Source organism: Macaca nemestrina, chromosome 4 (assembly GCF_043159975.1).
Source record: "Macaca nemestrina isolate mMacNem1 chromosome 4, mMacNem.hap1, whole genome shotgun sequence".
Classification (NCBI taxonomy): Eukaryota; Metazoa; Chordata; class Mammalia; order Primates; family Cercopithecidae; genus Macaca; species Macaca nemestrina.
Window position 1 is genome coordinate 188,251,411 of NC_092128.1, and position 16,226 is coordinate 188,267,636.

A 16,226-nucleotide genomic window follows, 5' to 3' on the forward strand; every position below is an offset into this window, starting at 1 on the left:
GTCAACACACCTGGCAAATGTCACAACCACTGTCTGCTCCAGCGGACTTTGTTCCAGGCCATTGTCCGCTCTTCAAGCCCATTGAATTCCCTAAAAATCATTTACTACCTCCCTAAAGTCACCCACACTCACTGCCCCATCTCCTTTCCCCCAAGAAGAGGGGTGCATGGCCATCTGTGGCCCCCTGGGCTTCGGGGTAATCATCCTCCTAAGATTCTCTGTGCTACGCACATTAGAACACATGTCGGTCTTTTCTCCAGTTAATCTGCCTTCTGCGAGGTGATTTTCCAGCCAACCTTCGGAGGGCAAAGGGGAAGTTTTTCCCTTGGCTTCTGCGCGCCTACCTTTTTTTTTTTTTTTCTTTTTTGGTTCTAAAAACACTTCTGAGTGAGGGAGAGGAAGTGTGATAAAGAAAATGGGGCGACATGCACAAAGTTAGTGAGTCCGAGTGAGGTGCTCCCTCTCTATCCTCGCAACTTTGTCTTTTAAGTTTTAAATTTCAAAATATAGCAGTGAAGAGAAGGAGAACGTTAAGTCCAGGAAAAGTCATGATTTCTCTCACAGGGAAGTGACCATGTGTCCGCAATCACAACCAGCGAGGTGCAGACTGCAGGACTGCAGAACGGTTCCGCAGTCAAACACGCTGAGCCGGCACGTTTCGCAGCTGACCTCAGCGCCTGCAGCTGGGACCAGGTTTTTCCAATCAGATGTTCTTTCGCAGAAAAAGAATGTTCAGTTTTTTGCTTTCGGTCTCACTGTGGGTGATGCTTTCCAACTGCGTGGGACCGGACACACACAGGCCCACACCACTCATTTCTCTCTTCACCAGCCAGCTTAGCATTGCTTGACCACTGAACGCGTATTCCCGCACGCCGGGCACTCTCAGGGCACGGGGCGTGACAGGAGCAAGACAGTGAGCTGGCCCCTGCCGCACCTGTGGGCTGCTGGGGGGAGAGTCCTGGTTTCACAGCATGTCAAACGCGGAAGGAATAGACAGGCCTCCCGGGTCCTGTGGTTTTCAAAGTCTTCAGTCGGTTTCGTACAGGACAGCACTGGTCTAAATGAGGCCCAATAGGTGAAGCGTCAAAGCAGCCCAGATGTACCTGAAGGGGGAGCTGCCCCGGGACCTCCTCAGAGACCCACGCCCTCTCTTGAGCCCCTCGATCTCCCATGAGGACCCCAGGGACCAGGGCACTCAGGGCAGCCAGCAACTTGGGCCCCACACTCTGGCCTAGTGGTGGATGCCAGGAAGGGCCCAGCTGCGCAAACACCGCCCGATGGGTGAGGCTCGAAGCCCAAGGGGCAGCCTCTCCCGCAGCAGCTGCGGCCCCCATCAGGCCGCCTTCTCGTGTATGGTGAACACATGGTGGTCTCCTGCCAACAATCTGACCAGTGATGACTTGCGACCATTCCTGGCTGCTCTGTGAACCGGGGCCCCGTCCCCACAGAGAACCTGGATTCATAGCCAATTCCAGGACTGAGAACTCGGCTCAGGTCAGAGCCAAGATCCGGGGATCCAGACGTTCCACCACTGGTCAAATGATCCTTGGTACCCGAGTCCCTGCTGCCCGGGGGGGCACCATAGAGCCAGAGCCCCCAGGTGGGCGCGGGGCCTGGGTGGAATATGATGGAACAAAAGATGATGGAACAAAATAAGTCCAACTCATCAGCCTCATTATTCCACACCAAGTGTGGGAGAGCAGTTCCCCTCACTAACACGTTCTGTGTCATGTTCCACGGCTGTTGGCTGTGAGCACGGCCTGGTCACACAACTCTACGAATAGGTGCCACCACTAACCCTATTTGACAGAGCAGGAAACTGAGGCACAGGGAGGCCGCACGGCTGAGCATCACAGAGCTTGGATTTGCAGCCGGGGAATCGGACAGCAAAGCTCTAGTCCACCAGCTCTCCAGAGGGCCACAGAGAGGTGGGGGGCCTAGGGCAGCGTGCATGGCGGTCTCAGCCTTCGGGAATCTGGGGCACAGCCCAGGAATGAGAAGCCGAGCAGATGGACAGGGAGGGGAGCGTCCTGGCAGCAGAGGCGGCTCAGGGCTTCTGACGGGGTGGGGGCCAGCCCTGCAGCCCCTGGGAAGGCGGGCTGGTCTGGGCGCAGAGCAGGAGAGCTGCATGGAGTGGGGTCCGTGCGTAGGTTGCCCCTGCACAGGAAGCAGCCAAGGGCAGGGCCAACCCCACTGAACCTTACCAGGGGTCAAGGCACCAAGGAGATGCCTTCCTCAGCTCAGCGTTTAATGCCTCCTCTGGCTCTCCCCAGTGCAGTCCCAGGAGTCCTGCAAGGGGCTATACCTCCCACTCCCTCATGTACACCAGCCAGAAAATGCAATGGAACAAAAGACGTCCTATTTGCAATTTCAGGCACACGCGAGCGTTAGCATAGGCGGTTTGCAATGTGTGTGGCCAAATACAAGTGAGCCTTTAAACTGCAGTGTGAGCTTTAGGCACTTGGAGGGCGGGAAGCCCCACATCCCCGACCATCCCTGCATCCTCATGGGCACCGGGTAAGGCCTCGGGGCAGGGAAACAGGACGGGCCCCACTGCTGTCTTGGGCCTTCCTTCCGTGCAGGTGAGAAGGAGGCAAGAGCATCGTGACGGCTGGCACAGGCCTGAGAGGGAGGGGATGGAGGCTGCTCTAGGTGGGACTGGGAGGTCCTGCTGGGGAGGCGATTCCTCCGGGAGACCCTGAAAGCCGGAAGCCGCCAGCCTGTGCAGAGGGCGCTCCCTCCTCCTGGATACGGTCCCCAGAGAACCCCCCAGGGCCTCAAAGCGAAGGCTTGTTCTGAGGTTCACCAGGACAGGCAAGTGTGGCTTTGCCCTCTTGCCATCCACACCCCAGGGACGTCCAACCAGGACCAGCGATCGTTCACTGCTTAGACCAGACCCAGCCATCCCCGAATTCGTTACGTGGGAACTGAGGAGGCGGCTCTGGGCAGGCGGATCGTGCGGGTTGTCTTGGTGTCCAGGAAGCCTCACAGTGTCCCCACCCCCTCGGACACAGGTCCCTGTCCTCGTCCTCATCAGTGCAGTCTGATAACTCAGGTGCGGCCCCCACTCTCCTTTCCCCCGGGCCCTGCTGCCCTCCCCCGCCCAGAGAGAAACATGAGCATCTCAGAACAAGAGACAAGGCCCAGGCCTTCAGGGAGGGTGAAGGGGGAAAGCAGCCCCCACCAAAATCTTCCCCAGACACAATGAGGTTTTATCAGCACATCGTGTTAAGCAGAATGCTCGTCCCATAAAACCTCCACGCCCAGCTCCCTCCCAGGAATGTGTGGCTCTGGGCACGGTGAACTCGGTCTTTGCAGTGATCACGCCCAGCTCCCTCCCAGGAATGTGTGGCTCTGGGCAGAGTGGACGTGGTCGCTGTGATGAAGACCAGGCACTCTGACACGGGAGGGGAGGTCCTCTGGTTATCTGCTGGTAATCTTTAGGGCCCTTATCCAGGGAGGCAGGAGGGACAGTGGCGAGGCACAGGACCGCAGCAGGGACTGCAGGCAAGGAAAGGCAGGAGAGCAATTCTCCTGGGGGCCGGGAGGAGCCGGCCCTGCCCACCCTGAGTGACTCCTGCAGAGCCACGAGATCATGAATCTTTTTTTTTTTTTTTTTTGAGACGGAGTCTTGCTCTGTCACTCAGGCTGGAGTGCAATGGTATGATCTCAGGTCACTGCAACCTCCACCTCCCAGATTCAAGCAATTCTCCTGCCTCAGCCTCCCAGTAGCTGGGACTACAGGCACCCACCACCACACCTGGTTAATTTTTGTATTTTTAGTAGATATGAGGTTTCACCATGTTGGCCAGGCTGGTCTCAAACTCCTGACCTCAGGTGATCCACCCGCCTCGGCCTCCCGAAGTGCTGGGATTACAGGCATGAGCCACTGTGCCAGCCGAATCTGTGTTGTTGTGGTCATTTGTCACAGCAGCCACAGGGAACTCATACAAACATTGAAGCAGAACATTTCAGGGGAATTGAAAAGGTGCCACAAAGGGAGAAATGTCACAAAAATTTTTAAGTTAAAAAAATTGCACAGACAGGAAGAGAAAGTGTTACATCTATGAAGGGAAGAGTGTCGGGGGCTGTGGCTCTGGGGGCCTGAGCAGAGGGCAGAGCTGGGCAGCTGGTGAGGACGCTGGGCCGGCTTGGGGGCTTCCATTAGGGGCCAAGGCTGGGTCCTCGTATGTGCCTGGGGCAGGGTGAAGGGCCTGGGGTACTGCAGCCTCACGGGGGCCAGAAACCATTGCTAAGATCAGCCTCATGCTCTGTGAGAGGGCTGAGCCGAAAACAATCTTGGGGGCCCCACCTCGAGGCCCCAGGGTAGGGAGGAGGGGAAGCTGAGGCACTTACTCCTGGAGGCTGAGGGGAGGGTGCCCTGGGGACCCTTCCTGCTATTAGAGACTGGGCAGGCTGCTACCCCAACCCCCTCTTGTCCCAGAGACGGGAGAGGCAGGCAGATGCCTCCAGCAGCCATGGGACAGAGTCCAGATGTCTTAGCGGCCTCATAAAATGGGGCATGTGGGCTGCCCAAGGAATGGCCCAGGACTCACAAGAAGCCACCCTCCCAGGCTGGAATCCCAAAAATCCAAGCCCCACTCGCAGTCCTGAGTCTCCCTGCGGAAAACCTCTCCCCCGTTGATAAGCGAAGATCGCTGTGAGCTCAGCCTGACCCCCGCCCAGCCCCTGTTCCCAGCTCCACCATCTCCAGGCAGCCATGGTGCCTCTGGCTGAGCCAACCACCTGAGGACCCAGCGGGGTCCCCAGTGACCTCCCTCCCTGCTGCCTCAGCTGCCCCCCACAGCCCTGGTCACCTGCAAGTCATCTGGCCGAGAAGGCTGACCCAGAGGCCCGACTGCCTGGTCGTGCGGGAAGGGCCCCCGCAGGGGCACGCTGGCAGCAAGGGGGCTCTTAGTGAAACTCAAGGGTCTTGGCAGGAGGGGAAGGGGGTGCCTGAGTCACCCTGCCTGGCATGGCCTTGGTGAGCTCCCTGCCCTGCAAGGTTTGGGTTTCGGGTCCTAGGCCAGCTCCCCGCTGTCCTGCCTGTCTGAATTTCAACAGATTTTATCTGAAAATGTTGCTCTCAACCCAGCGTCACCTCTGAGCTGTGACTTTACGTTCATCATGTGCTTCTCCCGTACTCCTACCCGGGGACATAAGAGTGGGGCTGGGCCTCCTTCCCTTAGCAGCAGGGTGAGGAGGTCTGCGAAGCCCCCGCCCACCTCCCTGATCACCTGGCCCCAAGCTCTGCCCAGGCCCCCACCTGCATCCAGACACGCGCCACCCGTCCCCAGACCCAGGACGTACCACCCCTCTCACGTCAGCGCCTTTGGGGTGGCATCAGGACTTTGGGGACAGAGCAAGGGTGCAGCGGGGACCCCTCCCTGTGAGCAGGAGAGAGAAGCAACCCGACCTCGCCAGCGGGGAGAGAGAGGTCAGCAGGAAAGAGCTGCCGGCGGGCCCTTCCCGCAGGGGCGCTGGGACCCCGGGACACAGCCCTGCCGGTGCGCCCAGGACCCAGCAGTGATCGCCGTGAACACCCTCAAGCGTCAGCTGCTCGCTGAGAGCCGGGATTTCTGACGGACTCGGTGGGGTTTTCTCCATCAAATTCCTTTGAGCATCTTTGTCCTTAATGATCCCGGCTGATCTCAGACGTCTGGGCCTCTTCTTGGCTGCCGGGCACACAGTCAGGTTCGCGTTGCTTTTAAACTCTGAGAAACCCTCAGTAGTGCTTTATTTTCTTTTGAAAATCACTACAGGGGCCCCAGGAGGGGTGGGCGGTCCCACCAACAAGGGCCCCCAGGGCCCACAAAAGGCCACTCTCTCATCCCAAAGTGCATTGTGCCCTGAGCGCGGAAATCGGGTCTGGACTTTGAGCAGGAGAGGCTGAGCCCCACGGAACCCCTCAGGGCTAGTGGGCGCTTCCCAACGCCCCTCCGTGGGGCCCAGCGTCACCCTCCCGGCCTGAGCCGGCGGCGCCTGCTGGACGGCTCTGTTCCTAGGTTCGGTGACAACTCTCCCACACCCAAGGCTGTGACTTGGGGACACTGGTCTGTGGAGTGTGGATTCTGCGGGCACCTGGTCTGTCATAGAGAAGCCCCGTGAGTCCTTTTACCCAGCAAGAACAGAGTCAGGGAAAGACCGTCTCCACAGCCTCCTCACGAAGACACTGTGAAGACAGAACTTCAGCCACACAGTGAGAGGCGCCACAGCACATGTCATTTCTTAGGGTTCATGGAGGACTTGTGTCGAGAATGTACGAAGAACTCTGACGAATCACTGAGAATAAAGCGCCTGCCTGGCAGAGGCGTGGACAGACCGAGGCGTGTCGCGATGGGGGGTGTCCGGTGACCACGTGGGAGGGGCCCAACCTCACCCATCGTCCGGCAGGTGCAGACTAAACCCTGAGACGCCGTCCTACCCCAGAGAGGCCAACATTTCAAAGATGGACAGTTCCAGGCGGTGGGCAGAGTGCCACGGCCGGCGTGGAAAACGGTGGCCGGCATCCACTCCTGTCTAACGTTTCTTACCTGGGACCCGGCAGTTCCAGGCCTCAGTGTGCGTTCTGGGCAGGAAGCACCTACTCATGTTCACCCAAAGACGTGAGGTTGTTTAGGGCAGCGTTATTCCCAACACCCCTGAACTGGAAAGAGCTCAGATGACCGCTGGCAGTGGGGTGGGGGTGGAACATCCACAAAATAGAACTCGGGGCGGCCACGAGATCAGCTCCTGGACGCGCAGCCACGTGGCTGCACCTCATACCCGGGAAGCACCTGTCGGGAGGCGCTGTCCTTCCCAGGCTCCTGCAAGCGTGGGGTGGGCACCTGGGATGAAGGGCGTCCTTCGTGCCGTGGCCGGGGGCGTCACCCACTCTCCACAGCCAGCCCTGGCCCAGCCACAGCCTGGGTTGTGCTGTGACCACAGCTCCTTCTCTCGCCAGACTGGGCGCTCCTGAGTGTGGATACTGGGCCTCTGGTCATCGGTGTGAGCTCTGCGTGGTGCCTGACACACAGTAGGAGCTTGACGAGTGTTTGCTGAGTCAATGAGAAAGGAATGCGGGGCCAGAAACACGGGCCGATGGCTCCCAGCCGGTGAGTCACTCTCGGGGCCCTGCTGAGTCATAAGTTCCTTTCACTTTGGATGTATTTTTAATTGTATGTTCTGAACAGATGGAAATTTCTTGGCTGCCGGGAGTAAAATTGTGGATATTTGGTGAGTGTCTCCCAAAGGAAGTGGCCGCAATATGACTCACCCAGGTCATTTGAACCCTGATGGGGGAAACAGACCTCAGCAACTTCTGCTGGTTCACGACCAAAGGAAGTGGGGCCGGAACGTGGACAATGGGGTGCAGGCGGCCAAGTTCCCAGTGGCTGCTGGGAGCGCTTTCCCACTGTCTGTGGAGTCCATGACAGTCCCTTGAACACACGGGGACGGCCGGCAAAATCACCCAGCCTGCTTCCACGAGCGACCAGTGAGACGTGTCGCAGCAGTCCCTCCCGGGGCCGCTGGGCCGGGCCCGGCTTCGGGGTAGAGGAGAGGATGGGGAGAGGCGCCTGAGATGGGGCAGGGAAGCCTGTGAGCTCAGCCCGGGCCAGGGCCTGGGGCAAGCACCAGGAGGCCAGGGGGAGTCACCAGGGGCGGGGGCTGGAGCTGCATCAGAGAGCAAAGGGGTGTTTGAAAAAGGGGTAGGGCCTGGGACCCAGGAAACTGTTCTTCCAGAGCTCCCCCCTTGAAGCTGAGCTTTGCCTCTCAGAGAAGCTGTGATCCTGTGGGTGCTGCCCTAAGAGATTGGGCCGGGTGGAGCCAGCGTGGACTGGAATTCCCCGACCGGGACGCGGGGCCGGACGAGGCTGACTTGCCCTGTCTGTGAATGGTCAGGTTTGCTTTTTCTCCTGAAAACACGAGGCAGCGATCCCAGTCAGCTGATTCCAGAAGCCTGGAGACGGGATGGTGGAGGACGAGGCTGTGGGTGGGAAGAGCGGAGGGGTCTTGCCAGCATCCCCACAGCAGGGCCGCACTGTTGCCCTCCCTCCCCTCCTACTCTCTGGGGTCCCAGGAGTGCCGGATGCGTAATGCTGCCAGGCGATTTCTGGCACCCCACAGACCTCTGCCCCTGGAGGCTGAGGCTGCGGCCTCTGGAGTTGGGCCAGGTCCCGGCTGGAGCAAAGGGGGCCTCCTTCAACCTAGGTCCTCCCTGTCAAGCCCGAGGAGCCTGACTGGCGCAGTGTCGCCGCGCCATAGTGAGTGGCCAATCCTTGGTCTGCCAGAGCCAGCCGCACTGAAAGGATTTCTGGGTTCCCAGTCCTGGAGGAGCACACGGTTTGCACCAGGCCTTGGGAGGGGAAGAGGCAAGGTGTGGGCCCAGCTCTCACTCCCCAGGAGAAACCCTGTTTGAGTTGCAGAGAAGCCTGGAGAGGCCCCAGGGCGGGGACCCCTGAGAGGAGAGAAACCCAGAATTCATCCCTGGAGGTGTTCACCCAGAAGAGACCAGGAGTTCCTCCAGGAGAGACTGGATTGCTCTGAAAGGGGCCCTGAGGGACTAATGGCAGGAGCCAAAGGCAGCTGTGACTTGTGCATCTGACTCCAGGTGTGGCTGTCAGGGGCTACAGTGGAACCAGCCAGTTGTCACTGGACCCACAAAGTACCTCTGAGCACGGGGTGGAGAGAGGAGGACCTCCCACCGTCTGCTGGCCTGGAATCTAATTCCCATCTGTGCTTTGATGTGATGGGGACTGGGAGGGGGTGGCCTTTTCAGTTCCTTTTATCTTGAATGGCCTTTGGGGGATTTTCACAGATTCTCAGAGTTCAGAGCCCAAGGAGGTGCGGGAATGTGACATTCCTCACCACATTCCTCATGACATTCCTCTATAAACCAGGCGGTGTCCGCACTCATGAGCCTGTGTCTTCCTAAACCAGGCGCTGTCGGCTCCCTCGAGCCCGTGTCTTCCTATGACATCAGGAGTTCTATCCCTCACGTCAGAAATCAGGGTTCCAGGCACCTTGGTTTCCCCGGCACCAGCAGCTTGGCTATAGAAGAAACACTGAAGGGGCTGGGCACGGTGGCTCACGCCTGTAATCTCAGCACTTGGGGAGGCCGAGGCGGGCGGATCACGAGGTCAGGAGTTCGAGACCAGCCTGGCCAACATGGCGAATCCCCATCTCTACTGAAAAAATACAAAAATTAGCTGGGCGTGGCGGCGGGCACCTGTAATCCCAGCTACTCAGGAAGCTGAGGCAGGAGAATCACTTGAACCCGGGAGGCGGAGGTTGCAGTGAGCCGAGATCGTGCCATTGCACTCCAGCCTGGGTGACAACAGCAAGACTCCATCTAAAAAAAAGAATCACTGAAGGAAGGGTCTCTGGGGCAAGGGGGCTGCACGGGACTCAGCTCAAGTCCTCTCTGCCTGGGCCACTCCTGGGGCCTCCGGGTCAGCATCAGGGCAGGTGGTGGTGTGCGCTCGGCCCCTCTGAGATGCGAGGCTGCAGTATTGGCACGTATGAGAGGAGGTGTGTGAGTTGCTGCCAGGGAGGTGCCCCCGCTGGGTGGCCCGGTGAGGGGGACAGCCCTACGGGGGTGGCGGTGGCACAACTTCCTTCTAGCAGCGAAGAACCCTCAGGCCAAGGGTTGCCCAGAGGTCAGCATGGGCTCAGATGCGTTTCCAGCCCATTGTGGAAAGTTCACACAGAATTAAACAGAGGAGTGAGAGTCCAACCCCCTCCACCTAGCCCTGTCTTCCCGGCCACCTCGCGGGTCCTCGGGGTTCAGACTTGGACCTGTGGGGTGAAGGAGAACAGAAGGTGCTGGGGAGAGGAACTGGAGTCTGGAGAAGGGAGGTTGCATGCAGTTGGCGGCCCTCCAGGCTCTGGCGGGTCAGTGGGGCCTGGGAACAGAGCAGCCACGGAGGTGACTCAGGCCCAGCTGGCGGGGGAGGGACGCAGCCCTCACTGCAACTGGACGTGGGGTGGGGCCCCCAGGCCTGGTCCTCCTGGCCCTGGAGACCAGCAACCAGCCTGGCCCCGTGCCCCCGTCCCAGTTCCGTGGGAATCCTATGCCCACCGAGGCAGCTGTGAAGCCTCCGGGGGCCACTTCCAGCCGGTGCAGCATGGTGCCTCCCACACCAGCCTTTCCCCGACCTCTGCACCTAGGCATCCGGCCCCAGCCGCTCATTCCAGATACACATACACGTGAGCTCATCTCCCACTGCCGGCTGCCAAGGCTGGGCTGTGGGTTGGCCCCTTCTGTCTCTGCAGATTCCTCTCCTCTCTGCCTCTGCCGGTGAACACTCCTCCATAACCGTCATGTACGGTCCCTGACGACTGCACAAGGGCTGGGGAAGTGAAGGACCCCTGGGGAAGGTACTCCTGGGGGTCCCTGAGGGGGAGGGTCTGATGAATGTCCAGGCATGGCCAGCGTGGCTGAGGAGACAAGGCTGGGTGTCGCCTGGAGCTCCAGCAGGGTGACCAGGCATCCTGGAGGCTGTGCCCGGCCTGTCCGTCCCACACGGGGCAGAGCTAACCCAGGCTACATTGCTGACCCGCCATGCACTGTGCAAAGAGCATTTGGAGAGAGAAAGAAAAGTTTGTGTCCTCAGTTACAAGGCACATGGCGAAGTCCTTGTCCCCGGGATCCCGTGGTCGGCCCCTGGGCGTGGCTTGTGAGCCAGTGAGGTCTTGTCTAGCAGAGCGTGTGCGGCAGTGGCGGGAAGAGGTTCAGCTGCTGCAGGGCCTGGAACTCCTGACACTTGGTGTGGCCTTGACCGCCGGGAGCAAGTGCAGCCCCCACACGGCAACTGGCTCTGACAAGGCAGACGCTCCTTCCCAGGGCGGGTCGGAGCCTGACTGAGGGAGACACCAACCTGGGAGTGGAGGGGAGTTTAGCACAGAGCGACCCACACGCAGTTGGGATGGGCACAGTACCCAGGCTGGAGCGAACGGCTCCCAGGACCCAGGAGAGGCCCTCGAGCCCGCTCTCCGCCCGGCTGTCATCTGGCAGGGGTCTGCTGGGGAAACAGAATCTAACACAATGTATTTTCCAACCCGGAAAACCTCTCCAGAAAGGTGGAAGAGAAAAAGCAATTCTATTACCGAGTAAGCCAGGATGCGAGGTGTGGCCGGGGCAGCCCACTGAAGGCATCGCGGAGACAGAAACCTCACTCCTTACAGCCGAGTGCGCGCTGCGCACCTGTGCCTTCCGTGGGGTTTGCAGTTTGGCAAGTGAGGCCCGCTCCTCTGAGGTGCTGCCCTCCCAAGGAAACGTTCCTGAGTTGTGAGCCTGGGCAGAGGCGTCCTTAGCTAGAAAGCAGATTTACATACATTTGAAAAGGACAGAGAAAAACCTTAAAGAAAAGAGAAGAGGGAGATTCTGTCCTTATTCTGTACAGGGAGGACAGTGTGTGTCCTCAGCTCCTCACGGGCCACCCTGTAGCTCTCCTGCCGGGCAGCCTGTGGGACACAGAGCGGGAGGAAGGTTTGGAGGTGGAGCAAGCAAGGGAAGGACACTGAGTCTGCTGGGACGTCGAGGCACCATGGGGATGGAACCTCATGGCCAGGGACCCAGGAGAAGGGCTGCAGTACACCCGCAGTGAGCCACAGCACGAAGGACACCCTTCATCCCAGGTGGCCACCCCATGCTTGCAGGAGCCTGGGAAGGACAGCGCCTCCCGACAGGTGCTTCCCGGGTGTGAGGTGCAGCCATGTGGCTGCGCGTCCAGGAGCTGATCTCGTGGCCGCCCCGAGTTCTATTTTGTGGATGTTCCACCCCCACCCCACTGCCAGCGGTCATCTGAGCTCTTTCCAGTTCAGGGGTGTTGGGAATAATGCTGCTGTAAACAACCTCACGTCTTTGGGTGAACATGAGTAGGTGCTTCCTGCCCAGAACACACACTGAAGCCTGGAACTGCCGGGTCCCAGGTAAGAAACGTTAGACAGGAGTGGATGCCGGCCACCGTTTTCCACGCCGGCCGTGGCACTCTGCCCACCGCCTGGAACTGTCCATCTTTGAAATGTTGGCCTCTCTAGGGTAGGACGGCATCTCAGGGTTTGGTCTGCACCTGCCGGACGATGGGTGAGGTTGGGCCCCTCCCACGTGGTCACCGGACACCCCCCATCGCGACACGCCTCAGTCTGTCCACGCCTCTGCCAGGCAGGCGCTTTATTCTCAGTGATTCTTCAGAGTTCTTTGTACATTCTCGACACAAGTCCTCCATGAACCCTAAGAAATGACACGTGCTGTAGCACCTCTCACCGTGTGGCTTTTCAGTCTTTGCAGTGTCTTTTGATAACAGAAGTCCTTAAACTTCATGTAGTCCTTATGATACACACTTCTGGGCTCTGTAAAATATCATGATTATATATTTCCTTATGTCACATTCTAAAATCTCTGTTATTCTATCTTGAGAGCAATAATGGAACTGATACTTCAGAATGATGGGAGGTGAGAACGGGATCATTTCCCCTGGTTAGAGATCCCATCCATGCAGCACGGCTCACTGAAAAGCCCTCCCACCCACACAGCACCGCTTATCGAAAGGCCTTCCCGGCCGGGCACGATGACTCACACCTGTAATCCTAGCACTTTGGGAGGCCGAGGCGGGCGGATCACCTGAGGTCAGGAATTTGAGGCCAGCCTGGCCAACATGGCGAAACCTCGTCTCTACTAAAAATACAAAAATTAGTGGGGCGTGGTGGCGAGCACCTCTAATCCCAGCTACTCGGGAGGCTGAGGCAGGAGAATCACTTGAATCCAGGAGGTGGAGGTTGCACTGAGCCGAGATCGCGCCACTGCACTCCAGCCTGGGTGACAGAGCGAGACTCCGTCTCCAGGACCGTGCTGCTGAACCACGGTCATTGCTGGCTTCTCAGCTACTTTGCATCACGGCAACTGTAGTAGCTTTCTTCTTCTTAGTGTTTAAATGATGTATTTTTGCATTCCTTTACTTGCCATTTTTCCGTGTATATGTAGATGGATCCTCCATAGGCAGAATGTTACTGGATGTTGCTGCCTTTTCTAAACCAACGCTGACAATATTTGACTTTGAGTATTTGTTCATTTGCCATTGATGTAATCTTGAAAATATGTGGGGTTTCCACGGTCATCCTGCAGGTGGCTTCTCTTCCTGTTCCATCTGCCTTTTCTTCTCCTTTATTATCTTCTTTTTTTGCTTTATTAACTATTATTTTATACTCTCCTTCTATTCGCTAGCTTGCTACAGATTCTTTTAGGGGTCTATTAGTGGTGACTTCAGAAATTACAATATGCATCTTTGATTTTTAAGAATCTAATGGAAGTTAGTTTTTTACCTCTCCCCAGACAACACCAGGACCTTTGAACTCTTTAATTCCATGATTCCCAGTGACAGATAGAATGACCCCTCCCCCAAAGATGTGTTTGTTCGAATCCCTAGACCCCATGAGTATGTTATGTTACATATTACACAGTAGAAAAGAGACTTTAATGAGGGTTGTGGACTTATGATACAGAGATCATCTGGACGGGCCCAGTCTGAGCACATGGGTCTTCGAGGGCAGAGAACGTTCCCCGGCCTGTGCTGCAGTGATTCACTGGCTTGGAGATGAAGGGGAGGATGATGAGGAATGTGGGGCCTTCAGGAGCGGAAGCTCCAGCTGACAGCCAGGAGGGAGAGGGGGCCCTGGGTTCACAACTGCAAAAACCTGAATTCTGCCAACAACAGTAATGGGCTCGGTAGCAGGTCCTCTCCCAGGCCTCCCGCTCGGACCCCAGCCGGCCAGCGCCTGGACTCTGGCCGAGAGACCCTGAGCAGCAAATCCAGCGGAGCCCCCAGACTTCTGACACCGGAAGCCGTCCGTGAGTGCAGGTGTGTGTTCTCAAAGCTGCTAAACTCACAGTGATTTCTACGCAGCCACAGAAGATGAATGCATCTCCCTCCTACACCTTCTGCTGTGGTTTCCATGAGTGCTAACCCCCTGCTTCTAAACCGTGAGGCCTGTCATGTGACGCTGATGTCCTGTGACTCTGGTGGTCCCTACCCCCGAAGGCCTCCACGCCCCCTCTCTGTGCTGTGTTCTGTGGGCCACGGCCACCCCTCATCAGAGCAGCCCCCTGGGAATGCCTTCCAGTGCCCCTGGTTGGAAGCGAACACTTTCTATTTTCCTGTGTCTGAAATGCTTGTATTTTGACTTCATTTTTACAGGGTATTTTTCCTCGATATAAGATAGTTGGTTACTGAGCAATGACATAAATTACAATATTATTGACTTAAAGCCCAAAGGAAAAATGAATACCCAGGAGTCCACGTGGATTTGATTAATGATTGAATATGTAAATTCATAAGAAGGGGCAACTCTTAACTACAAAAAAATTCCAACGGATAAATGTAGAAGGAATAAGGGAAATAGAAAATCATTGTTATGACATTACAGTAGTAATCGCTGCTGTCACCACTGATAAATGCTAACATCTGTGGACAGAATTTTAAGGAAAAACAGGATATTTAGGTAACTCAACATAGTAATTATTGCAGTGACTGTATCATGAGCCCTCACCCTCATTTATCTCCCTGTTTATAGGAGACGGAGCTTAATGTCACTCCCCTTGAGTGTGGACTGAATTTAGTGACTCAATTTCCATGAATTGAGCAAGAAAGGGGGAAAATGCCCAAGTGATCAAAGGTGACATCACAGTGGCAAGTCAGGGCAATACCCTGCACCCTGATACGATGTCATGAAAGGGAACTCATGTATGTGGTTTTCTCTCCACAAGTCCATAACCCACTGCAGTTGTGAGTAAGCCTCAGACAAACCCCCACCACAGGTCACTCTCCAACATCGTTGGCAATCCTCTTCAAGAGTGTCCAGGTCGTGAAAGGCCAGGACGCAGGGAGAAACGGTCCCAGATGTGAGGAGATGAGGAGATTTGACAGGAGAAGCATGATGGGATCCTGGAACAGAACAAGATGTTAGTGAAGAACAGGTGAAGTGCTGCTAGAGCCTGTTGGTTCTTTGATAGTAACGTACCAACAACTTTTTAGTTTTGATAATTGTGTCATGGCTATGTAATACATTAACATTGGGGAAGCTCAGTGAATATGTGGACTCTTGGACTATTTTCATGATGCTTCTTGTGTAGAAGGTCTAAAATGATCTCAGAATACAAATTTAAATAAATTAATTTAACCCTCAAAACACCCTTGGTTGGAACTTACAGCCGGCCCTCCATCTCCATGGGTTCAACCAATCACTAATTAAAAATATTGGGAACAGAAATTGCATCTGTACTGAACATATGCAGATTTTTTCTTGCTATGATTCCCTCAACAACACAGTATACTGACTCTTTACATAGCATTTACAGCACGTCAGGTATTGTAAGTAACACAGAGATGATCTGAAGTGTATGGGAGAGTGTGTAGAGGTGACATGCAAACACTGTACCATTTTGCAGCACGGACTTGAGCATCTGCAGATTTTGGCATCTCCAGGAGGTCCTGGGACCAACCCACTCTGCACACCAGGAGACAGCTGCGATTTCTCTCTAAACTTTTTAACGATCTCATTCCATTGTCTCCCGGCTTCCATTGTCTCCTTGGGAAAGTTAGCTGTAAGTTCTGCTTTCCTTTGAAAGCAGTTGCCTTTTGTCAGCTTTTAAAATTTTGTCTTTGTCTTTAGTTTTCAGCAATCTGACTGATATGTGTAGGTGTATTTTTCTCTGTATTTGTCTTGAACTTGTCTGGGCAAGCTCGCACACTGGGGTTGGCTGCGGGTGACTCAGCACCAGTGCACGCACACCTCCTTCCTCCATCAGACTAGCCCAGGCATGGTCTAATGGTGGCAGTAGAGGCACCAGAGGGAACAAGTCCAGCCACACAGCCTCACTCCTGAAGCCTGGGCCTGGGCCATGTTTGTTGACATCCCTTTGGCCAAAGACAGTCACGTGGCTGGGTCATTACTGGAGCCTGTGGTGTCCCACGTCATACAGCAAAGGTGGGACCCAGAGAGTGGGGGTGTTAGCCGTCACTACAGTCTATGCACCAGACTCACTGTCAGTGACAGGCCCACCCACCACTACCTGCCGCGGGCCAGGGGGCATCAGGGAGCACATGAATACTTAACACTCATTCAGACTGACTGGGCGCAGAAGCTGCTCTGTGCACCTTATCCTCTTAACACCCTCAGGAGGTGTGAAACACCCCATTCTACATAGAAGTAAGATCCCTCACCCCCAGCTCACACCCGCTTTGGAGCAG

General features: G+C 56.3%; 2 long non-coding RNA genes across 3 annotated transcripts; one reads left to right on the top strand and one right to left on the bottom strand.

Annotated features, from left to right (window-relative positions):
- Positions 1 to 7,138: 7,138 nt before the first annotated feature.
- On the bottom strand, positions 7,139 to 8,951 carry LOC139363026 (uncharacterized). Its single transcript, XR_011622892.1, has 2 exons — positions 8,848 to 8,951; positions 7,139 to 7,966 (listed from the first exon to the last, which is right to left on the bottom strand). It is a non-coding gene; the product is annotated as an uncharacterized lncRNA (long non-coding RNA).
- Positions 8,952 to 8,991: 40 nt separating this feature from the next.
- Positions 8,992 to 14,680, top strand: LOC139363027 (uncharacterized). 2 transcript variants are annotated; one of them, XR_011622894.1, is made up of 4 exons: positions 8,992 to 9,118; positions 10,255 to 10,359; positions 13,725 to 13,838; positions 14,551 to 14,680. It is a non-coding gene; the product is annotated as an uncharacterized lncRNA (long non-coding RNA). The 2 variants fall into 2 exon arrangements; XR_011622893.1 differs by having other exon boundaries at positions 9,040 to 10,359.
- The last annotated feature ends 1,546 nt before the right edge of the window (positions 14,681 to 16,226 follow it).